Source organism: Dermacentor silvarum, chromosome 7, assembly GCF_013339745.2.
Source record: "Dermacentor silvarum isolate Dsil-2018 chromosome 7, BIME_Dsil_1.4, whole genome shotgun sequence".
Classification (NCBI taxonomy): Eukaryota; Metazoa; Arthropoda; class Arachnida; order Ixodida; family Ixodidae; genus Dermacentor; species Dermacentor silvarum.
The window spans coordinates 99,828,177-99,853,389 of NC_051160.1; the positions used below are offsets into that span (position 1 = coordinate 99,828,177).

The 25,213-nt window shown below is 46.3% G+C and overlaps 1 long non-coding RNA gene across 1 annotated transcript in view; it reads right to left on the bottom strand.

The window, feature by feature from the left end:
* Positions 1-16,836: 16,836 nt before the first annotated feature.
* The window catches only part of LOC125946898 (uncharacterized), a 37,456-nt gene continuing 29,079 nt past the window's right edge, over positions 16,837-25,213 (bottom strand). The window contains exon 4 of the long non-coding RNA XR_007467971.1: positions 16,837-17,067. This is a non-coding gene — a long non-coding RNA (uncharacterized LOC125946898). The remainder of the gene's footprint in view (positions 17,068-25,213) is intronic.

Genomic DNA, 25,213 nt, shown 5'->3' on the forward strand with positions numbered 1-25,213 from the left:
CGTTTCTGTGTTATCGCTGCAGTTTTAGCAACAACAAAAAAGATACTAAGGACTTTGTTTAACTTAAAAGTCGTCACTCTCCTGTGGGGAGTGATTGGGTCCTTCCTTTATAAAAACGCAACTTACAACCTTGGAATGGTAATAAAGCATTTCTTATTCTAATCTGAAAGCACGAGCACGACGCATAGCCGAGCATGCTGTCTTGAAGGCGCATGTCGCCCTCATGACGCTCTACACTCATCTCGTAACGTAATTCAGCGCAGTGGAGGGCCTGAGCTCGAGGAGCCGACTGATTGACGTGTTTGGATGACTCGCCAGAGCATGAGATGATTTAGCTTGAAGAAGGCGCCGCCTCATGATACTATCGGCCACTCCCCTGTCTCCAAGCGCTTGTCCTCGTTTCTCTGTGTCCCTCGTCCTGCTTTGCGCCACACCACAAAGCCGAGGGGGTGGGGGAAGGGGTGGTAGAGCGATCGCCCCCCCCCCACACAAATCCATGAACTAATCCAGATCCCCCCTCACTTCCAGCGCCCTCGACAGCGATTTTTCTGCACGTGTAATTTTTTAGGCCCCTCGGGCGACAATGGCACTGTCCGAGGCGAGCAAAGCACCGCTTATTTCTACGTTTTTGTTAGGTGCGAAACTCCCCGCAACCGCTGCACTTGTGGTAGCGAGGTTATCTCTTCCTCCCCACCCCGAATTTCGCCCCTGCAAAGCGTAGAAGATCGCTTAATTAAGAAGGACACATACTGCACACACTGGCCACCCTACCTGTGAATGGTGGGGGTGCCGAAAAGTCTTTCTCTGCTCTACTCCGTTTGAAGACTTGGATGCGTTCTCAAATGAGCGAAGGGCGCTTGACTGGAATGACATTGTTGCGTACTGTGGGAAAACGCCTCGGCTCTGCAGTCCACGGCAGCAGGCTCCAACCTTCGCCGGATGTGCCCCAGGGCGCCCAGCCGCAGATCGCGCGTTCCTCGCACCACTGCTCGTGCGTCCGTCATCTTCCTCGTTCGCAGTTGGCTAATGCCACTGTTCACATCAGCGTTCCCACATTGCCACTCCCTCTGCGAGGGCGTTGACGGCACTGACTGGCAACATCCCTTACAAAAATGCCTATTAATATTATTTAGACCTCCTACCAACTTTCTACTTACTTTACTGACATTCTATTTACATTTACGTTCTAGTAACATTTGTGCATAGGATGTCAAAATACTTCTTTGTTACTTTGCTATAAAGAATATTTTAAATACACTGTTAACAGACTTCCTTTTTACTTTTGTATAAAGAATGTTTTAAATACACCGTTAAAAGACTTCCTTCTTACTTTTGTATAAAGACTATTTTAAGTACACCATTAACAGACTTCCTTCTTACTTTTGTATAAGGAATATTTTAAGTAAACCGTTAACAGATTTCTGTCTTACTTTTGCATAAAGAATATTTTAAGTACACCGTTAACAGACTTCCTTCCAACTTTTGTATAAAGAATATTTAAGTAGAAGGTTAACAGACTTCCTTCTTACTTTTGTCTAAAAAACATCTCTAATACTCCGTGAAAGGTTTATTACTTTTGTGTAAAGAATGTTTTACTATACACCATCAAGAGAGAGAGAGAGAGCAAGGAGAGGAAAGGAAGGGAGGTAAACCAGAAGAGCATCCGGTTTGCTACCCTGCACTAGGGATAAGGGAAAGGGGAAAAAGAAAGAGAAAAATAGGGAGAGAATGAGCACTGAGTACACGTTGGACGATGTACAGGGACACTATAGGCGGTCTCTTAAACCGGTGCACTTCAAATACAGTACTAATGCACGCAACGCTTTCTGTGCCAGTGACGGGTGTAGCCACGGTCCGAGTATCTGACTCAGAGAACGGTCTCGAGTCCAGCCGGTTTAAAGTTGTCCTGAGAGAGAGGCGTTGTACGTCGTAGCGAGGACAGGTACACAATAGGTCCTCGATGGTTTCCTCGCACATAGAGAAGTCGCACATCGGGCTCTCGGCCATTCCCATACGATGTGAGTAAGTGTTCGTAAACGCCACTCCCAGCCACAAGCGGCACAGCAACGTTGCTTCACCGCGGGAAAGGCTAGATGGCAGTTGTAGCCAAAGCAAGGGGTCCAACTTATATAATCGGCAATTGGAGGCACTTGAACGCCATAAAGCTTGTGACGTTTTGCGTGCAAGCAGACGAATTTCCCTCGCAGTGTCCGTCCTCGTCAAAGGTATTGTACGCGTCTAGGTGTCTTCGTGGGCAGATCGGGCAGCCCTCTCAGCAATGTCGTTGCCGATGATGGCACAGTGAGCAGGAATCCACTGGAAGACTATGCTGTGCCCTGTTTCAAAGCATGGTGATGTACTTCCCTGATGTCGGATATCATCTGCTCGTAAGTTCTGTGATGTAAGGCTGACTTGATACTGTGAAGGGCTGCCTTAGAGTCACAGAATATGACCCATTTCTGTGCCGGCTCTTCGGTCACGTAGGTCACAGCTGCATGGAGGGCTGCAAGTTCTGCCGACGTAGATGTAGTCATATGTGACAATTTGAATTTACCTGCAACTTGCTTGGCTGGAACGACGAATGCGGCAGTTAAGCTGGTAGGTGAGGTCGAGCCGTCGGTATATATATGTATGTAGTCATGATATGTCTGGTGCATTAATAGGAGCGTCAGTTGCTTCAGAGCCAGCGATGGATGATTGGCCTTCTTGGTGATTCCGGGAATAGAAAAATTCACTTGAGGCTGTCGCAGGCACCACAGGGGAGATGAAGGCTTCGACGCCGGTGTAAACGATGGCGCTATACACTCTTGATGGGCGCTAATCACTTTTGAAAAGGTCGCTTGGGGTCTCTCCGCTGGCAGGGAAGCTAAGTGATGGTCGGGGATCCTTGACAGATGACGAATGTGCGCTCTGAGGGAGTCGGCAGCTACGTGTGTCTGAATCGTATGGTCTCTCGCGATGGCTATTGTTGCTGTTGTTGAGGTGCACCGAGGCAGCCCTAAACACGTGCGTAGGGCTTGACCTTGTATGCTCTCAAGAGCGCGAATGTTCGTCTTGCATGTATTTGACAAAACTGGCAGACTGTAACGAAGGAGTCCCTGGAACAGTACCCTGTACAGCTGCAGCATAGAATGGACTGGTGCACCCCAGTTTTTCCCGCAGAGAAATTTAAATACCTGTGCAAAAGCAAATAACTTCTTTTCAGGTAGACGCAGTGAGGGGTCCACGAGAGGTTACGGTCGATGATGACACCCAGAAAGCGATACGTCTTAACATAGGACACAGCTTGACCGTTGATTGAAACTGGATACAGTGAAACTGATGCAGTGATACGGTGAGCTACAAACACCTGCAGCTCGAAGCGTTCTGCAAATACTGGATGCACTAAATCCAGTGCTTGCTAGCATCGTCTAAGCACCATGGCTCGACCAATAGTCGCCTTCCGCACTGAAGTTAAAGGTGCGTCGATCTTCCAGTGGAATGCCAGAGGTCTCAGGACCCGCATAGCAGACTTTCGCCAATTCGTTTTTACAAATCGCTTCCCCATACTGGTCATATGCGAACCAAATACATCGACTCCACTAAGACTGTCTGGTTACGAACCTTTCTCTTCGTCCACATGCGGACCATGCAGCAAAGTAATCGTCTACATCCGCACAGATCTTACGTATGTCGCCCACGCGGTAGAGCCACATGACGACAACCAATATGTCTGCCTGCATGTAAAAAAAAGAATGTGTCATTTACACTTATTGGAGCCTACAAATCCCCAGCGGGTCACTTTGATGGCAAAAGGCTCCAGAAAATATACACCATCAAAATATTTCTTTTGCCGAAGGACATGCATCTTCAGTACGTCAGTAGCTCGTGCTGTTTGCCAAACAAAGTTTAGAATGGGAACTTGAGAGCTTTTTATAAATTTGTCTAACGCACAATAATGTGGATATATAACATAGTTAGCAATCAAGCTCTTTGTTTTAAATCGCAGTTCCAACCCAAGTAGGTAGCGAATTGTTGACGGAGTGCTACTAAAATGTTGAAACAAATATGTTAGTTAACTTTCATTACAACATTTTTTAGAGGTTCGACTGGACTAAGTGAGCCTGCAGTGACGTCAGCACAGTTCGATAAATTAGCTAGCGCTACACCAACTGAACGGTGTGATGATAGCGGAGTAATAGGCTGGCCGCGCACCAGTTGCACAGCTTTAGAACGGCATTATAGGGCCGATTAACACTCGAGCCGCACCGCCCGCATGCCGTACGCGTGCGGGAAGCTGCACATTTCGCACACTGGTGCACAAATTTCGATTTACACTGGGCTCGCACATGCAGTGTAAACCTAAATATGTGTACCAGTCAGGCGAATTGTGGAACTTTTCGCCCGACAGCATGCGTGCGGGGTGGCGTGCGGCTCGAGCGTAAATCAGCCCTTACCACACACTGCTATTGGAAGGCCACCAACTAGCTTTGTAACGAGATAACCATGTCCGTACAATCCGCAATATAAAGAGTATACGCCCTAAGCCAGAACATGTCAGCACAGTAGCATCATGGTCTGTGTTAAAAAGAAGAAAACTAGCCAGAACTAAGAGTAACACGGTGCTGGAACGCTGCCTCTCAAACATCCAAAAAGCTGCAATATACCGCTGCTGCTTAGTGAGAGCAATTGTGTTGACCTGAGAAAATGCACAGGTCGAAGGCAAAAAAAATAAAAAAAATAAAACAGAGAAGAAATGTGAACTGTGGAAATGTCCAGTTTCTGCGAAATTATTCTGTGAAAAAAAAATAAACTGATCCTTACTGTATAAAACATGCTTCCCTATTCGCACGCTTTCGTCCCTTCATCCTACCGACGGCTCGCCCAAATGAAAAAATAATAAGAAAGACATGAAATCTAATAGGACGTTTCATCAAAGCGAAGGCAAAGTAGCTAACTTTCAACTCATCTGCTTCACGGGAATTGTTACTTGCTGTGAGAAAACTGGTCGGAATGTGATAATTACGTACTCATAGTATTCAGAGATTTCGCTTCATGACACGGCGACAAAGTTTTTAACTCCGATAAGGTTTTGCCGTTTCCAAACAACATTCGTAATTACGGCATTCGCAATTAAGGAATTCCGCTGTACCAAGGGCCATAATATCTAAGGCATGCTTTTGCCGTGCTTCGGGCGCTTGAAGAATGGTAACGTCATTGCCACCACGATTTAAACATCTCTAACTATAAAAGTAATACTGCTTGACAAGAATACATTTCAGCATTGTCTTTCGCTGGGCGCTATGAAGCAAATTTTCGTCTTTGAAAGCGGCAAGTGCTATCTGATGTTCTTGTGCAAAATACAATAACCTTGAAATAACCGTGATAACCATGAAATTTACCTATGAGATATTATTTTTCTTTCAATTTTTATTGCATTTGGACAAAAAAGCCGTCTGGATAACAATAGTTCTCTCAAAAAAATTAAATTATGCAGCCCCTAACAGCATCACAAAATTAAGCCGGCTGTTTGTAAGGTACCTTTTCGACCTCGGCCATAAGGTACGTTCCTCCCTCTAAGTGCGCTCCCCCATGAAGCGCATACATGCACAAAGGTCCGTCACACCTAATCACCGAGGTTAATTCCACCGTGTCATTCAACCCCCAAAAGGAAGGGGGCTGTGCACGGTTCGGCGGTGGTCAAGGCGAGCTGGTGGATGGAAAGAATGGCACAAGCCTCTCTCGCGCATGCGCACAAAATTGCACGTGGTCCGAGTCGAGCCAATAAGGAGCCCATCGTCGTCGATACCACTTCCTTTGCCACGCTGGCGTGGTACGGTCGGTGCGATGTAGGGGTGTTTGGTGGCGTTTTGTATCAGTTTTTAGCTATTTTTCTGCTGTTTGTGCTTGTGCTGTGTTGTGGCTGATTCATCAAAACAAGAGGACTTCCAAGGCACACGTGGATGCGTAATTTGTGACGGAAATAGCCAACTAGCACCGTGCTTGCGAAGGCGACGGCGTTTTCTTCGTTCCATGATGTGAACGTTTCTGCAACTTCTTTGCCAACTTTTCAAGTCAGCACTGCACCAAAGTTCTTTCTCCAAATTATAATAAAAGCAATGTGCTTTTCCATCACTTTTCATAAACATTTTCTTTTATTTTAGTTTCTTATACCGCATTTTGGCAGGTTGTTGTTACGAGCGCGAAATGCAATGACGTGAAATCTCTTAAAAACGATCTTTTTACAAACTGGAACTATTCCGCATCATGCGGTTCGCTTGAAGTGGCTATAAACGCGAAGCGTACAAACACGAGCTTCTGTCAGAGGTCGCGATGGCTTAATTTGGGGTAAATAATGTATGATTATGAACTAATTCTTTGCTCTTGCCTAACTGCTACTCACTTCCTTTTTTTCAGGATACAACGCCAAGGCTCTCAGAGCAACAAGCTCACAAAAAGAAACATTTACATTATAGCTAAGGTGCAGCTACAACTAACGCCCAGAATGCTGAAGTTGCTTCGCATAAGTACAGTCTCATTTCTGAGGTTCCCACGTTTTACTGATTGAATATTTTTTTAATTTGTAATGCAATCTTCGCAACGCTTCCCCAATTTGTCATACCTTTATTTTCAGTAGCTCCTTTCGCAACCTGTGGCTTCAGCTGCACATCACCTCTATAGCTTAGATAATTTATCAATACTCCTATAAGATCCCGTAAACATATACATAAGGTGACAGACGTTAATAGCGTCCAATAAATTAAATGAATAGTTGCAGCTCCGAACATTATAGGGTGGTATGCTGGTGTAGTGGGTGATCTACAGTGATACATTTTCAGGTTAGCACAAATTTATAAGCAGCGTTAAACATGCTTTTATTCGCATACTGTGACCAACTGTGGACAATGTTTCTAGATTGTGTAAAGGGAAAATGTTGGAAGGGGGTTTGAAATAATTACCAGTCATAATGAGGCCTAAAAAATTGTCAGTAGAAAGCTGGTAGGATGTTGACAAAGTCTACAAACCTGTCTCTATGTATCAATATTGGTGTTGGTGGCCAATTGTTAGAACAATGTTACTAGGATGTCTAAAGAAAGCGCTTGAAAATTGTTAATAGGACGTTTACAGAAAGTATATGAACATGCTTCAATTTAATGAATGTTAATAGCAGGTCTAAAGAAACGTATTTCTGGGCAGTTAGTAGGAATTTGACAGACAGCCTATGAACACGCTTCAATTTAATGAATGTTAATAGGAGGTCTAAAAAATGTATTTCTAGACATTTAGTAGGAAGTTTACAGACACCCTATGAACAGGTTTCTAAATAATGTTGGTGGCCGATTGCTTCTATCGTGTTACTAGGGAGTTGTTAGAAAGCCTAAAGACCGATGGAATGATTTATATTGACTGTTGGTAGGTTCTAGTAACAACAGTCTAAAGACGGTCTTAAAAATGTTGATAGAAATTTTTATAAGGGCGTACACGGCGGTCGAATCCGGCGGCACGGACGACGAGAGATGCCGAGTCGCCATGGGCGACAGCGCTACGCGCTCGCTGAGCACGGCCACGATCACAACGAAAGACAAACAACAAAAAACAGAAACACACACCGCTGCTCCGCGTTGCAAAATCACTCGCTCACTCCGCCACGTCTTCACAGCGAGCGCACGGCAAGGCACAAAATGACGAGAAGCGACGAGCCGGCGGCGGGTGGTGTAGTTAGTCGTCGGCACAACGGGTGCAAGCATTCGCTAGCGCAATTCCTTTTTCCATGGCCAGCGTTTTTCCTCGCAGCTGCGCTGCGAAGGCGTTGACGGCACCGGCCCACGGTGGCTGGCAGTGACAGCTTGACAATCCTACCGGCGGGCGAACCTTAGAGACTAATAATGCTCCGAACGAGAATCGGCGCAGCCGTCAAGGCCGAGTCACCGAGGTCTTCCAGGAGTCCGTAGGCCCTAAACCTGACTGGCTTCCTTGACGGACTCCTGGCGAAGATTGAGCGGACCAGGTGGTGCAGCTTCGGAGTTGAGGTCTTGGAGGAACCGAAAGGGCCTAAACCGTCCCCTTTTGTACACCTGGTCTTGTTTTCTTCTCCGACCTCGTACTGATCAGTGCACAAGCAGGTCGCCGGAATGAGCCGCCGCCCACTCAATGCCTTCCCACCAGAGACCACGCTGCACCACAGCAGAGATCCAGAGAACCACGCACCGAGAGACGGAGCCACTCTTGAGGTGGTGTTGGCGTGATCGCGCGCATGACGTCACCTGCGCTGTCGATGCCCTTCTCGAACGGTGGCGCCGGGAGCTGCAGCAGCATGTATAAGACCATGCCACCACCCTGCTGACCCACGCCAGGCTCGATGACGGCCACGGAGGAGGAACCAGTGGTTCAGCTCACACCGCGGAAATGGTCACGCGCCATGGCCGGGTAGGAGTCGCTACTAGCCATGGTCCGGGTACCTCCAGCCTTCCCCACGACCATGGTCCGTCCCGGAACGCAGGCGGGGTCCCACGTTACGGGCGCCAATGTGGGAAAACGCCTCGGCTCTGTAGTCCACGGCAGCAGGCGCAAGCCTCGGCCAGCCGCGCCCAAGGGCGCCCAGCCGCCGCTCGCGCGTTCCGCGCACCACTGCTCGCGCATCAGTCATCTTCCTCGTACACAGTTGGCTCTTATGCCACTATTCACGTGAGCGTTCCCACAATACTTATAGGGACATTAACATGACAAAAGGAACTCAGCGGTTCGCAACCAAAGATAGCGGACGTTGAGATCTAGCTTGCATAGGTTGCGTCCTTGCAAGATTAACTGCCGAAGATGCCAACCCTAATGTTTTGATTGATTGATTGATTGATACTGGGGTTTTACGTGCCAAAACCAGTTCTGAATATGAGGCACGCCGTAGTGGAGGGCTCCGGATTAATTTTGACCACCTGGGGTTCTTAACGTGCACTACAACGCAAGCACACAGGTGTTTTTGCATTTCGCCTCAATCGAAATGCGGCCGCCGCGGCCGGGATTCGATCCCGCGACCTCGTGCTTAGCAGCGCAACGCCGTAGCTGACTAAGCCACCGCGACGGGTAAACCCTAATGCTTTTACCACAAACCTGTGAACCTTGTTATCGCAAATGGACATCTTTATTCTTGTATGAATGTTGTCTTACCGTTGTATGTGTTGCTTTTCGATTCTTCTGTTTTCGTTGGTCAAGATTTTCTCTTGTTCCAACGTAGTTGCAAGTTTATTTTTCGTAGACGTTACTGGTAGTTGTGCTTCTGCGTACATATCTGTAGAATATTTTAATTTTCTTCTCCCTGTTTCCTTGATTTCCCCCAAGCAACGACGAATATTCGCAGGATATCCGCCACCTGTCCGAATGCCCATCCTTCTAAATATTCATCACGGACCTTCATAGGACGTACAAGAAATGTCCATATGCCGTTCGGATGTTCAGAGCACATCCGATCGGGATGTCCGGTAGCCAGGATGGTCCGGCACGTTTAATGCCGGACCAGTGATCTGAGATAATAAAGTATATTTCTCTCTTTCTGAAACAAAAATGCCTTGTTCAGTTATTTCGTGTCTAGCCTCAAAAAAGCTCATGCATCTCTGGTACCACTGTGCGGTGGCACTGATAGTAAGGGGTGCGTTCTAACATTTTCCCTAGTGAAATTGATACGCAGCGCCTCTGGTCAAAGACACGGACGCTGCAGTTTGCAACGCGGCATGTGGTTCCCAAATGGCCCTAGAAGAATTGGTGATCGAAGCACTCACTGGCTTTCACGTATGTCTAAGCAGGGTGGTAACGCAACCGCTACCCATAACACATAATGCAACATAGTGCCACACATAACGGCTTCCAAAAGCATGCTATACGCATGCTTGGATAGTAACCGGGCTTGGTTCTTGAATATTATTCAGTGTTTTTGGAGCCTTCTAAGCTTTATTGCTGTATTTCCATATTTATGCCTTTCATGCAGTGCCATTTTCGCCTTTGTAGGCGACCTTCTACGCATCAGAACTATTGATTAGTCGTCGTATAAGCCTATATCATAATGTCCATTAGTGTCATAATGTCCATAACGTCCTTCGTTGCGTGGCACACGTACCACACGCACACGTGGTACAGGCCTGCGGTACGACAAGAAGCTGCAATACACGCCCTTCGGTTCCTTTGACCCAAACTGCGACTTTCGCATGCGACGTGGTCTCGATATGCGCTATCATATTTTAATAAGAGTTTTCGTTGGCTATTCATAATAGGAAGCTCTAGGTTTCTATAATTCTGTTGTCCAACACGTATTGGTTTAATAATTTAATCTCACCTAACGCAAATGGCGTTTGTCCTACTTTTTTGTGTTGATCGGTATATTGTCGATCGCGTCACAATTAGCCTAATATTTTAAATCTGTCTTCCGTATTGGGCGGTACTAAGGCGCTTTTGGCATTGTGTGCACTACCGAAGGCATTGAGACTTTGTAAATAATGTGTTCACGAGTTCGGTACAGGCTATTGTATTTTATTATATGATTACCATTGTTGGGGTACTTGTGGCACTTTCCGGGGGCTGTCTATACGTGTCTCGCTTTAACCGTTTTTCCTGCCAACTTGGATCACTGGGTTCTCCATGATGTATTGGTTGGATCATTGGGCTGCTGTCACAAGGGAAGCGGGCTCGTGACCAATGGTGGGGTCTAATTGGGTCAACTTCACTACTCCAACCTATGTTACTGGTTGGGCAACTGAGTATTATACATGCCCAGCGTATTGGTTGGCGTGATGAAGCTGACCCAACTTGGCCCGACCATTGCGACATTGCTGCGGTCGTGTAGAAGCAAGCCCGCTAAAGCAGCGTCATACACGCCTCATACATTGCGCATTTCGGCAGCTGTCATACGGTGGGTCGATACATTGCTTCAATGCTAATCACATTAACGTAGGCATTCGTGGTGACGTGGGTTCAGCCGATTTTATTACAATTATTATTATTATTGTTATTGAGTGTTAAAATACTGTGCAGCCTCGTGCAGCCCGGATGCATTGGCTAGGTAGTTTTCATTTAACGAATATAGGTGAACCTCCCATCACGACATTATACTTACTGATGTTAAATGGCAAAACCCTATTTTTTCGTTTGGAGACTACATAGATAGGACTCGTTTGCGCTGTGACTATTTGGCATTCGTAAATGTGTCAAGATGATGTTCTTTTACCTGCATTTAACACTCCTTCACATGGTCTTGCATCGGCTTTTGCTACCGCCCACTGTTTCTTCTTGTAATTTTCGTGGACTTGCGCGTTCTCAAGACGAAGCTCATGATTTTGTTTTATTTTTCATTTCCACGAGAAATCGAAAGACATCGTTACTTCGGAAAATGGCTTCATTTTAAGTATACTGCCGAACCCTGGATTTTAATTGCGGTGTCTCCCGTATACATTGTTTCATGGAGACAGCGTTGCAATAAACTTATCCAACGCTGGTTCTATATGCGTCATGAAATTGGCAATTTAAGTAAACGCCTTGCCTGTGTCCCGAAGGCGTGCCAGCTTCACCTCAGTAAAAACCAACTTGCCATTAAGTGTGACTCACCACCTTAAAAAAAAATGTTCGCTGAATGACCTTTATTAGAGTATAATGGCAGAAAAATACATCAACACGGTAGAGATACAGTTTGATAAACGTGGAAGAGTTTATTTCGCGTACTCGAAAGGACCGAGGCCAGCGTCCATCACCAGAACACGTGTTATTGTTCAGGCAACCCATGTTGTTGCCTTAGGTCGTTGTAGAGGGCTGTAATAAAATCACAGTATTATTATTATTTATTTCATCTTCCACATGAAGCGCGGCCGAGACACACACACATACACACATGCGCGCATATATATACATATATATATATATATATATATATATATATATATATATATATATATATATATATATATATAGAGAGAGAGAGAGAGAGAGAGAGAGAGAGAGAGAGAAATGGTGTCGCAATTTTCCTGTACCCAGATTTCAAAATATGCAAATGCCCCATAGCTGGACAGAACAAAGGTAATCTTGTTTGCCGTCGCTTGGAGATACCCAGATTATTTTCTTCCATTCCGCCTAATTAAATCATTAATCCTAATCAATTATTGAACTTCTCAAATATTATAACATCATGACAAGTGTCAACCATAAAATTGTAGAGCAACATGAAAAACTCGTGATGCAGCTTTCTGTTTCTCAATACGTGCTTCATAAGAGCGCTTTTCCGAGCGTCAAGCCCGCGAATACACGCAAAGTGCCTTGATCGGCCAGTTGCGTGGCAATTTCGCATGTATTCGTGCGCTGCTTTAACCCCCTTAAAACACTTTTATGTAGCGGATAATGGGGCAACAGAAAGCTGTATTGGGATTTTAAATGCGAAGCATTTCTTGGCGAACATTTGCTACTTTGACAGTATCTATTTATATAGCCGCCTACGTCTTCGTACTCTGATGGTGGTTTCGTTAGCTAGGTATGTACCAAAATTGGCATAGTACGACAAAAGTGTATTACGAACATAAGTGAAAGGTCATGACATGACATGCGTGTCATGTAGCTCATGACAATGACCCAGCGAAAAAGATTAACACTAAAAAAAAACAACTGAAATGGGTTCGGACGTGATTACTAAGTGAAGGAAACACTAAAAGAAGCTGGTAAAAGTCATAGTCATGAGCATGTCTCAGCAAAAATGACAATGACTCAGCGAAAAAAGATTAACACTCAAAAACCACTGGAATTGGTTCTCCAGATGGGTAAGCTCCATGCAGCACCACACTGTTCAAGTTAAATAGACTTTAAGTGCTTTGCGTGGAAACTCAATGCAAAAATCTACAGCGCGCAGCAAACGACCCTCGCTTCCTGCGCGATTCGCTAGCGCGAAAGGCCCACGGGTCCTACAGCCCCTCTAGACTATATATAAAAGTAGCACCATTCTTAAATCTTGCCGCTACCGCGCTCACCCCGGCGTTTCCTCCTCGCCGCCTCCTGTCGCCCCTGCCACGTGTTAGGAACAAGAACTTCGTTGTGATGATATTCTGCTGCGCCTTCAGTTGCCGCAACCGACAAGGCGGGGGCAAAAGGCTCTTTTTTTTTTTTTTACCGTACTGCGAGCGCAAACGCTTGCCGCACACTTGGTATTTGCACCGTCTCGCATTGTCGCGTTGCTACTTCCAAAACGGCATTATTAAGGCCAGTTACTGACTGACGAAGCAAAATCGCACCTCAAAAACGGCTCCGCAGGGCGCGATCGGAGTTTTCCGCGGATTTCATCTGGTAGCGCGTTGTCCATCATCTGCTACGGCAGGGTCGACATGAGCGGCGCCACTGTCGAGATCGCGCCTCGATCGTGCTGGCCGCGTCGAGCGCGACAGTGGAACGGAGGGGGAAAGTGGTTGGCGCTCCTTATTATATAGAGGCGTTTTAGTCTAAATTCACTGGAACCTAGAAAGTAGGGCAACCACCGAAGCGCGCGCAGGCAACACTGCGCTATTGTTGCCATATTTCGTCCAACGCGTCTCTCGGGCGGCAGCAGTGCAGCTTTGTAGCTTCACTTTCAGCGGTTTATGTTATCGCAAATCGAAACGCATTTCATGGTCCTTTAGATAAAATATGAGATGGTGCATCTTCTATGAGTGCGAAGCACTACGGATAAGTATGATCGGAAGATTTTTACAGGCGCCAAATTGCATGCAGTGAGACCAGCAACAGGACGGGCGCTCGAGCGGCTGGCCTTCCGTTTGTTCGTCCCGATAAGTTTTGTCCTCGTTAGAAAGCTGTCCAAGGAATATATTAAATTGCTTAATTGCATAATTAAGCAGCATTGCTCGTGTCTTAAGCATTTTATACGACGATGGCCTACGTGAATCTCGGGTTTGTTTACATTAACTGTTTTACCCTCGTAGCTAACTCGTAGCTATTCGACGCGCTGCAGAAAACGCGAGCAGCTCATCCTGGGGTTTTCTAGGCTTGCTACGGTGAAGACCGGCACGATGGTTGTCGCAGAGGGCCCTGTGAAACCCACAAACAAAACCGTGTTTCGCTTAGCTAGGTGTGATATAAATTAGATCTACTCGTAAATTGAACGATTCAACAGCGCGCCCCCCCGTACTAAGTGCAAAACGAACCCGATGTTCGTGTTTCCCACTGAATTTTTTAGACTGACTAGGTATCAAGCGTTGTCACGCATCGTTTATAAGCATGGATGGTATAGCTTTCGAACGTAGCTACTGATTCACCCGCGCTCGAAACGATTCATACATATCGACTTCGACGAAGAGAAACTGTCGCTGAATGCAGTACAAGAAAAGGGATGCTAAAACAGAGTTATTCAGGTCACGTTCCCGTTGTTTTAAGCAGTAATGAACATCAACACACGATAAAATGTATATTTTAATATTCGACATTCACAGGTTTATACATCTTTATTGCAGCGGTTTTCTCATTACATCATGTTACTTTTTACGCAGCCGCTCGCATTCCGACGGTCTTCGCCTGGCATTTTGCTCGGTTCTGCGTATTTCTGAGTATCTCCTCGCTTTGTTTGCGAAAGGCAAACCCCAGTCTACCAAGCGAACGCGTGACTCATCTCGATCACATTATGGCATTTACGCAGGTCGAAGATACCGCAAAGCCTCTGAGCTTTGCGGTATCATCAAGTTCACGTAGTGGGAGAAGAATTTTCGCGCTTTATTCGGTGCAACCAGATAGCACGGCGCTTTCTGTCGCTCTTCCCGCTAAATTGGTATCGCGAAAAGCGCTTTGCTGGACTCCCGGTGGGTGCCGCACCCGAAAGCGCAGCACCCGGGCATTTCCTGTCGTTTTATTTTAAGTCTGCGAAAGTTACATATACCCTAAATTACACAAAACGAGAACTCCGATCTCGTCGATGGCACATACGCGCGGCGTGTGCGAGCGATGCCTTTGTCTGCTCGCCCGCTCCGGCGCGGCGTGGAGCATCTATGGCGGGAAGTGATCACCTGATGGCAACTGACCAATCAGAGGCTTGGCGGTGAAGAGAAAATGGATGCGGTACTTTCCAGGCTCCCAGTGACTAGTTTAGTCGCCGCTCCCGTGCTCTCTAGAATTTTGCACTCGACGGTATATTGCCATGTTGCTGCCGCGTCCGGTATTTTCACGCAACCACAGTGATTTCGAAACACACCTCAAGGCTGCTTTCGACCGTCTGGGACGACACAGAGGTATATATGAATTTGGTGTCAAATTTTTCGAAAGCGTATGGCAAGAATATGCGTGAACCACTTCTTCGCAGTTACACATGCGCCATACTTCAAAACCAGAACGAATATTTTGCGTTATCGCTTCCGAGTGAATTTCGACAAAAGTTGAAGGCAATGTACAAGGGGTCTTGGGAGGCTATCTGAACGAAATTTCTGTATGCCTAACAAGGTTCTAAACAGCGAACCCACTCTGGTTACTACGTTTTTCTGCAGTTCGAGATAACGAGACAGAGATTCGCAAAACTATTCGCATGATCATCAGGTGGCATGAACATCTGGATTGTGCACAGTCGTCTGAGGCTGCCTTGTTCTGTGCAAGCTCAGGGTCATAACGACAGCAGGGAGACCTGCCTCCTCATTATACTCTGGTAATTGATATATTCTATGCAGATTTTGAGGTAACTCTTTTTTTTCAGAATCCCAGAAAAAACTGCATGCTTTACTCCTACTGAAACCAACTAGCTCTTTGAGAAATTTGTCGCCGGCGTCTCTTACTATTCCATCTTTCCCGTCCCCCTGAGGAGGGTAGCCAACCAGACGCATTTCTGGTTTACATGCCGGCCTTCTCTTCTCTGTTCCTCCTCCTTATCGCCTGCTTCATGCGCCATATTTATGCATTTGTTTTCCCGCCACAACAGCACTTTGACAATAAATGTTAGACTTCATCGGCTTCAGGACCGCGCCACGTTCTGCAGTTCTTCTCTCCCATCACAGAACACTTCATAAAAGCTGTGCGACATTTGCATTAGTCCAGGTCAAACAGATTTTTTTTCACAGGAATAAAATTGCTTTCATCGTAATAACACTTAGTGCCAGATCACGTCACAATCCGCGTTGTTCTAGCTTACGACCCGCCCATTACCTACAACTTGCGCAACGCAGCAATTGGCATGGCCTGAATGCGTGTCCAACGGCCTGAGTAGAAAACATGTCGTCGCCTTCATACTATCGTGGACACCGTTATCGTCTTTTTTTTGTCGTCATATACACACGCGTGCGCGTCACGCACGCAATTCCTCGAATTACGGAAACACGCTGGTCGACCTCGAAACGCGTTGAGGAACCTGACAAAATGCTGGACAGACAGCTACCTGCAAAATACTTGGCGTGATGTCGATTCCCACCATGCTTAAATTTAAAATTAAATTATGGGGTTTTACGTACCAAAACCACGATCTGATTATGACGCACGCCGTAGTGGGGGACTCCGGAAATTTGGACCACCTGGGGTTTTTTAACGTGCCCCTAAATCTAAGTACACGGGTGTTTTCGCATTTCGCCCCCATCAAAATGGGGCCGCCGTGGCCCGGATTCGATCCCGCGACCTCGTGCTCAGCAGCCACACACCATAGCCACTGAGCGACCACGGCGGGTACCGTGCATAGGATCAGAGTATATTTAGTGCGTTGATCTATTACACTTTATGCTTATTATTGATATATTTAGTTTCCTTCTTCTTGAACTCTATATTATTAATTCTTATAATTGGTAATTTTGGAAGCGCAAGCTACAGCAGGTTTGTTATGAAGCGAGAGCTTAATATTAGTTAAAGAGCGCAGATACAGAATTCCAAGAAATAACTTACCGCCGACCCAGCAACTGTTTCTGCAGTTAAATTGGGAATCAAAGTTGTTCTGGTTTCCTCCACATCCTGTATACCAAAACGAATAACAATCTTTCCGATACGTGTTGTAATGCCACCTCTTCTGGCACTGCTGATTGCTCCTTGTGGTACTCCCACAATATACTCCTACTCTGAGGGGTTGACGGCATGGTTGCTCTTTCAAGTCGTCTTCGGGCGGCTGGCACTGCTCAGGAATATCTGTTAATAATAAAAAAGAAATTTCTTTATACCTGTACGCCAAGAAAGTATTACGATCACTGCTTAACTCACATGGATGCTCACGATTTTCAAAAGGCGCTGCGTAATAAAAATCATATTCAACGCACATGTCGGAAGCTAAGTCAAGCGACGCTTTGGTGAACCGGTAATATAAATGCCTTCGCAGCTAACAGCGATGCATACAATTTTGTTTACTTTTATGCTACGCAACGTACCATCGCCGCAACTTTATTCACAAGCAGTTTTTATGTTTATGTCCTACAGCGCTCAGACGTTATGCTGAAATGCTTACTACAAATCAGTTGGACGCACATTGTGATACGTCTGCGTAACGCTATCACAAGCACGAAGGAAATGTATGGAACTTTTTGAGGGAATAACGAAAATTAAAGGTGTACCCACACGAAAGTACGACACATATCAAGCAACATTTAGGCACTCTGTAAACCGTGCCTCGCAGTGCCACATACATTTTCTGGAGGATTGGCCAAAAATGGGCACAGACTCAGCCACACATACACAATGGCTGAACCAAATTCTATAAAGTAAATGTAATGTAGTAACCTTTTAAGAGTTTAGTGCGTTTTAAAGACACCTGTGAGCCGACATGTTGGTTGAGAAATTGTGTGGAATTGCTTTTTTTGGTATTCGGAAAACAGCTGTGCTATACATTTAATACATTGTCGGTCAACGTACAAATTTTATATATGCCTCTCCGCTGGTACTTAGATTCAAGGCGTATAATTGTACTATACATGCTGTTTGCAACAAGTTTAGGTCTTCAAGAGCACAATTCCTTTAAAAACCAGAACCTTTCTAACCATCTTACGCCCATTTAGAAAAAAAATTATTTCAACAAAAGGCGATACAGCCATTTTGAATCACAATGACAGTACGATTACAGCAGGACGATAACATAGTCGCACAGAGACGCACAGTTATACATAATTTAATTGTCACATTATATAAAATGACGTTGGATATGTGCAATATACACAATAGTTATGTACAATGACGATGTCACAGAGGCCGTTTACATATTTCTGAGGGGATGCTATATGTGTATATACAAAAAAAATCTGCATACCTTCACTGACTTAAGGTCACGAAGATGAATAAAATAGCGGAGCTGGTGGCTTCAACTTGGCTTTTGCTTTCCGATGAGTCTGTTCGTACCGTTGCTCTACGCCACCTCCGTCACTCGACATTCGGGGTCTTCGGATCTTCGCCGTCGCTTAGCTTCGGCTTCCATTGCTCGGAACTCTGGGTCGGCGCGTCCTCGTTGGGTCCATGATCGAGCAGCTTGCCATTTATCTTTCCTGCCGCGCCGCTTCTTCTTCCGGAGACACTTGCTTATTCGTCCTCTCCATACTCGTCGCCGAACGTCGAAATGCTCCGCACCGACAGTGCACGCTTTGTTACTGCTCGGCAGTTCTTTCCCGCCATCTCTCCCCAGAAAGCGTCGGGCCGCCACTACTACGCTGTCTCTTTCCTTGGCTCCACCCACCTGTCGCTCGGCGCGAGCTCTCCCTCTCTCACCCTCACCACTCTCCGACCACCTGTGGTTGGCGCGCGCTTCGCAAAACTGATCAACGTTCGACATGGTTCAACCTCGGCCTGCATGCCCGCATTCCCATGCATGCGAGAGCACGCACACACAGAAATCACCGGCACCTAAATGCTATGTATACTGAATACTTTAATGACCTTTATACAAACACTAGGCTGGTCGAAAATTAAGCCATACACGTCTATACGGCACCGGCAGGAAATGGCATGACCACTGTAGAAGGAATTCAGTAGCTCAAAGTAGATCATCTCCAGAAGTGGAAGCATAGCGCGGTGATGAAGTCTCGCGGCAACTGCCTCGCACCATATGCGTCACAGACAAAACGCCTCCGTAGCAATTAAAAGTCGCGCCAATGGCATTGTTAACAACGACCAGATGTGATAAAGTGGTTAACTCCAAAGCCACGGAAACCAGCATGCACGTCCCTCCAAAATATACGAGCAACGACTCATTGCTTCTGCACATGCTTGTTCAATTCTTCAAGGCAGCAATTGGGACACAGTGAAGAAGGGACCATATCGCACCACGCTATTGTAGGGATGATGCTTACCTCTACACCCCCTACGCATCTCCCCCTTGCGTTCCCAGGGGGGGAGGGTGGTTACCTTGGGCGGCTTACATCCGCATCATGGCATGTGGGCAGGAATGAAGACGGGTGAGTTTCCACGGGGGGGGGGGGGGGGGGAGGGGGTACCCTGCACGGCTTACATCCGTATCGCGGCGCGTGGACAGGAATGGAGACGGGTAGTGGAGATGTGGAAAGAGTGTGGCGAAAGCGCTGCAGCATTGGAGACGGGTAGGGGGAGAGGGACGAAATAGGGTGGAGATGGCGCCTGTGCATGTGGCCTGTGCTTCTGTGGTTATGATGTCACGCGCGTCGGAGGTGCCTGTGCGGCTGCAGCAACGGTTGCGGCTGATGCATGGGAGGTGCAGCGACCGTGGCGGCGCTTGTGGCGGCGCTTGTGTCGGCGTAGTGGTTAGCTCTACATGAAGTACCTCTGCCTGAAAGTATCTCTACATGGAAGTATCTCTACATGAAAAGCGTGCACACAGAATGGAGGAAAAGGTCAAGGAAGTTGGCAACCAAGTACAGGATAATCGAAACTGTAAATAGACAACCAGGAGTCATCAGAAAGAAAGTGAGAGAAATAGAGACCGTGAATTGGATGCAAAGAATGGAAACAAGAAGGTAAATAGAGATTTACAAGAATGAGAAGAAAGAAATTAGAAGGGAAAATCTGTACGATAACACAAAGGGCAGTGCCTTGCTATTTGAGGCTCGAGCTGGTTGCCTAAGGACCAAAACATACTGGAGCAAATATTGGGAACTAGATGAGGCATGTGTGGGCTGCAGTAAAGATCCAGAGACCACTCAGCACATCCTAATGGAATGCGACGGGATCCACCCAGCGAGAACCGTAGGTAACGTGCAACTCCCAGAAGCGCTTGGGTTTAAAGTGGAACGAAACATCAACAGATCAGCCATAGAGATAAACAAGAGACGATTGGAGTACTGGTGGAAAAAAAGCAGGGACAATATGGATACGACCTGATCTCTTAAAATCTAAGGTAGCGCTACAAGGTAAATTTTGGAAAAGGAAAAGAATAATGAGAGGTAGAAAAAATGCTAAATAAAGAACATGTATAGTATACCTGGTATCCATTCTGTAACCCTAATGGTCCACCGGTTATCCATCCTACGCATTACATGGCCTGCCCAGCTCCATTTCTTCCGCTTAATGTCAACTAGAATATCGTCTACCCCCGTTTGTTCTCTGATCCACACCGCTCTCTTCCTGTCTCTTAGCGTTAGTCCTAAGATTTTTCGTTCCATCGCTCTTTGTGCGGTCCTTAACTTGTTCTCGAGCTTCTTTGTTAACCTCCAAGTTTCTGCCCCGTATGTTAGCACCGGTAGAATGCAATGATTGTACACTTTTCTTTTCAACGACAGTGGTAAGCTCCCAGTCAGGATTTGGCAATGCCTGCCGTATGCACTCCAACCTAATTTTATTCTTCTGTAAATTTCTTTCTCATGATCAGGGTCCCCTGTGAGTAATTGACCTAGATAAACATATTCCTTTACAGATTCTAGAGGCTGACTGGCGATCCTGAATTCTTGTTCCCTTGCCAGGCTATTGAACATTATTTTTGTCTTCTGCATATTCATCTTCAACCCAATTCAACCCAAGAGAAGGGAAGCGCAGTCGAGGACGGCAGAAAGTCAGGTGCGATGATGTGGTTAGGAAATTCGCAGGCGCAAGTTGGAATACGCTAGCGCAAGACAGGGGTAATTGGAGATCGCAGGGAGAGGCCTTCGTCCTGCAGTGGACATAAATATAGGCTGATGATGATGATGATGATAGTATACCTGATTAAATTAAGCAGGCTAGGTGACTATTTGTCGCGGCCACGTTTCAAAGGGGATGTCAATAAATCACCGTAATCATCATCATCATCATGGGTGCCGTATAAAAAAATGAATGATTTCATAATGTGTGCTACCTGAACAGCTTCGCTGGTAAACCGTCCCCATATAAATGTTGCGGCTCCTCGATTTTTGTAGGATGGTTTAATTTATTACTCACTGTAAATAACGGACTTTCTTTTTGATGCGTTGGCAGTACTTCCCATCTTAGACGCCATGCGAAGTCGCGTAGATGGCCAGACTGAAAATATGTCATTAGGGCACCTCATAATGCATAATTGAAACATGTCTGTATCAGGACATACATGTTGTACGTATCGATAAAATATCACGATTGTAGAGTAAAATTCAGGTGTGTTTAACAGTTGTGGCCCGCTGTTTAAGTGTACGCCCGGTAACATGTAACAATTTTTGTGCCAAGGAAAAAGCAGTCGAGTTCGCGGCACACTGATCACCGTGTAACAGGGGGAGCAGATGTCCCAGAGCAACCAGCCGTCAGCAAACAGATAAGGATGAGCACGCGAACCCATCCCGAAAGCGTGGTTGCCTAGGCGCCGCGCAACAGATCAGTACTGTACTACCCGACCAGAAGAAGGAACCAAGAAGGTACTAGACTTACGTACCAACCAGTAATGGTGGGTGTACAACGTGACAAATGTACAACATACGGCCGCAAAATACAGACAGCGCAAAGTACCTTCTTTCTCTTTCTAATAGGAGTAAATCATATCCTTAAGCTTCCTGAATATTTGGTCTGGCATCTTCAAGAATTCAAAGACACACGGAACCTTATACGCCATCATAGGCGTAAGCAAGGCCTAAAATACGAAAATAATCGCTCTTTTGAAGACCGACAGAGGGACGTAGGCGTATATGTGTGGAACCAATGAAAACATAGCGATAATTTGAAAAAAAAATATTAGCGCCGCACTTGATTTCCGTAGTCAGCTAAAATTCGCAAGACTACGAGATAAACTGTCCTCGTTTCCAAGATACAATGTGGTGTCATTGACGAAGGCTGCCACCTTCACAACACAGCTACCAGGCAGCGGGAGATGCGCACGTAAGGGTCTCTAAGTACTGATCGCAGAAATGGTTGAAGGCTGAGCACCAAGTGTACTGGCGATACAGGGCACCCTTGACGAACACCACGAGTGACAGGAAATGGTGCACTTTGATGCCCTTCAAAAACTATTATATCTGATACTGAACAGAAATTCCTAATAAGGTCAACAAAAATGGACGAAAAGCTAAGCGATGCCAGTATGCTAAGTATGTAGCTATATTCAAGGTAATCTATTGCCTCTTGGTCTAGTAAAATCAATGGGCCACGTGCTGATCTGCTCAGCGTGTACGTCATTATGCCACGCGTAATGAACGTGAGACTATGTATCTCTCTGCCAGGGACCGAGAATGCCTGATGGTGTCCTATTTAAAAAGGCATCAGGCTTCCCAAGCGTTGACTGACAACAGGTGTAAATGTTTTCTAGTCAACATTGAGAAGTTTGATTAGCCTCTATTCCACTACACGAACTGAATGTGCATCATGTTTGGCTATCAGCACAATGCGACCGTCAGAAAAACTAACCTAGAATTTAGAGTTCTCAAGGCAGCGGAGAAAAACACGTGCAAGTCTGAATCGCATCGCGTCGTCTGCGCCTGCGCACGCTACTTTACAGGCACCTTATCTAGATGGCGCCACCATACTGGTGCAGGCTCGGGTCGTCTGCCCCTGCGCACTTGCCTTATAGGGCATTTTCCGCTGCCCATTAGCAAGCACTTGCGTGGCTCAGTGGTAGAATGTCTGGCTCCCACGCAGCGGGCGCGGGTTTGATCCCGCCGGGAATCGGGAACTTTTTTCGCATTTCCAGCGAGAACGGCGACGGCGCCGTACACCATCGTCGCGAACCGAAACGCCTATTGGAATGAGCCCATAACAGCTTACGCTGTAAAGGCAAGTTTCTTGCAAAGCGCAAAGCTACGGGGTGCGCACACGGATTACGTCTACATCGCCTAGCAGCAGCAGCAGCTGACAAAGACGACACTGCGCTGAGACAGTGGAAACCTATCCGTAGTTCACGCTCTCATTCCCGTATCAACGGAGCCAGTCGTTTGACTCGAAAGGCAGTGCGAAGCTTCGTGTCAGTATCTGTAGTTATTCTGGCATAACTCATCTGAGTGGTGGCGTGGAGCAGAGGTAGAATACCCGGCCTCAAATCTGAAGGTCGTAATTTCGAATCCTACTCCAGTCCACTACATTTTCAGGGATGGAGTGGTACCTGACACCGGCAAGAAAAAATTACTCCATCTCCTGCTAAAGGGAACCATGTGTGGATGCGAAGCAGCGGGGAGATGGTTTCGCGGCAGCCGCCCGAGCGCTCATCGTGGTGCTGCACAGGAGAGAGAATGAGGCGCTCAAGGTAAATATACCTGGTAGCGAAGCTTCTATCGAAGTCCATACGTTCAAAACATGGCAGTTCATCTGCGGTTCATCGGGCTTAGCGCCATCTGTGTGAGGAGGGAACACTTCTGGCGGAAGGAAAAATAATTCGACGTCATATCCGTTAAAAACAGAAGTGACGTCATTTTGTTCTCAAAGGCGCGAAATTTGTTTTCGAAGGCTGGCCATTAGAGCTGTATATTCAAACGCCCCGCCATTCGACTTGATGGGCGTTTCGAGCTTTCAGCGAGGAAAGCGATGCAGGAAAAGTTCCGCCGTACGGGTGTCGAAATCGCATCGCTACACGTAATATACTTTCTTTGGAGGCCGACGAACGCTTTGGGCGTAGAGTGCTCGTCCTTTCGTCAGATGCCAAGCCCGTCGGCCAGCGTTGTCTCACAAAAAACAACTAAAGTAAACAACTATTCGGCGGTCGCGACTCACTGCTTTTGACTGAACAGGTTAAGAAACAATGGAACTGCCAGCGTCACCAAATTGAGACAAACGTCGACAAGCAAAGAAGCACAACATGTGAGGGGGGCGTGAACTTTATGAGCACGCCTTTCCGTCCACTTCAAGAGCTGCATTTCATTGCAAGTGATAGCGGCGTCAACGCCCACCGCTATCGGTGGGCGCTTAAAAAAGTTATTTATTGATAATGATCAAGCAAAATAGAGTTGTTCTTTTTTCGCCATGCGTACATAAAATTTATTAGGAATTTTACTTTCGTGGAATGAATCTAACTGCCTCGCTTTAATTAAAAAACGCTTTTTTCTTTCCCGATGTTTGTCCCTCCAAACATAGTCGGGCTTCAATCGCTGCTCCCATAACCACCCTTGCTGATATCGGTGACAATTCCTTCTGAACCGCTTTTCACCCGAAGCTTCGCGACCATTTAGATCGACCTTGAGGCGCGCGCGCTCCGTCATTTTCATACCGCGGAATTACCGTGGCGCCCCCAGCGTAGTATGCAGCTGTCGCACCACCTGTCGCACGTGCTTCAATTGTTACTGTTATTGTTACTGGTATTGTTACGGTTACTGCTAGTGTTACTGTTATACAGTGCTGACTAACGGCCACGTCCTCCGCTACAGAGGTCTTCCATATACGAGAGAATTCGGAGTAGGAGTTTTAGTCCATAAGGACATAGAGAGTAACATTGATGATTCCTACAGCATTAGTGAGAGGATATCAGTCGCCGTAATAACGCTGAATAGGTGGTATATAATGAAGTTATTACAAGCCTACGCCCAAAGCTCCAGTCGCGATGATGAATAAATAGAAGAGTTTTATGAAGATGTTCAATTAGCAATGAGAAAGTTGCAAACTCAGTATACTGTATTCATGGGCGACTTCAATGCAAAAGTGGGTAAAAAGCAGGCTGGTGAGCGTATAATTGGCAACTACGGCATCGATCTCATAGGCAGCAATTGAAGTAGTGGGAGGTAAGGCACCAAGGCAACCAGTAGGTAAGCTCTCCCAAGAAACAAAGGACCTAATAAAGAAACGACAAAACATGCAAATGTCCAACTGAAGAGACCAGATAGAATTCGTTGAACTGTCAAAACTGATCAAGAAGAAGAAAGTAAGGGATATTCGAAATTATAACGTGGGAAAGATTGAGGAAGCCGTAAAATATGGACGCAGCATTAAATCAGTAAGAAGAAAGCTTGGCATAGCACAAGGGAAG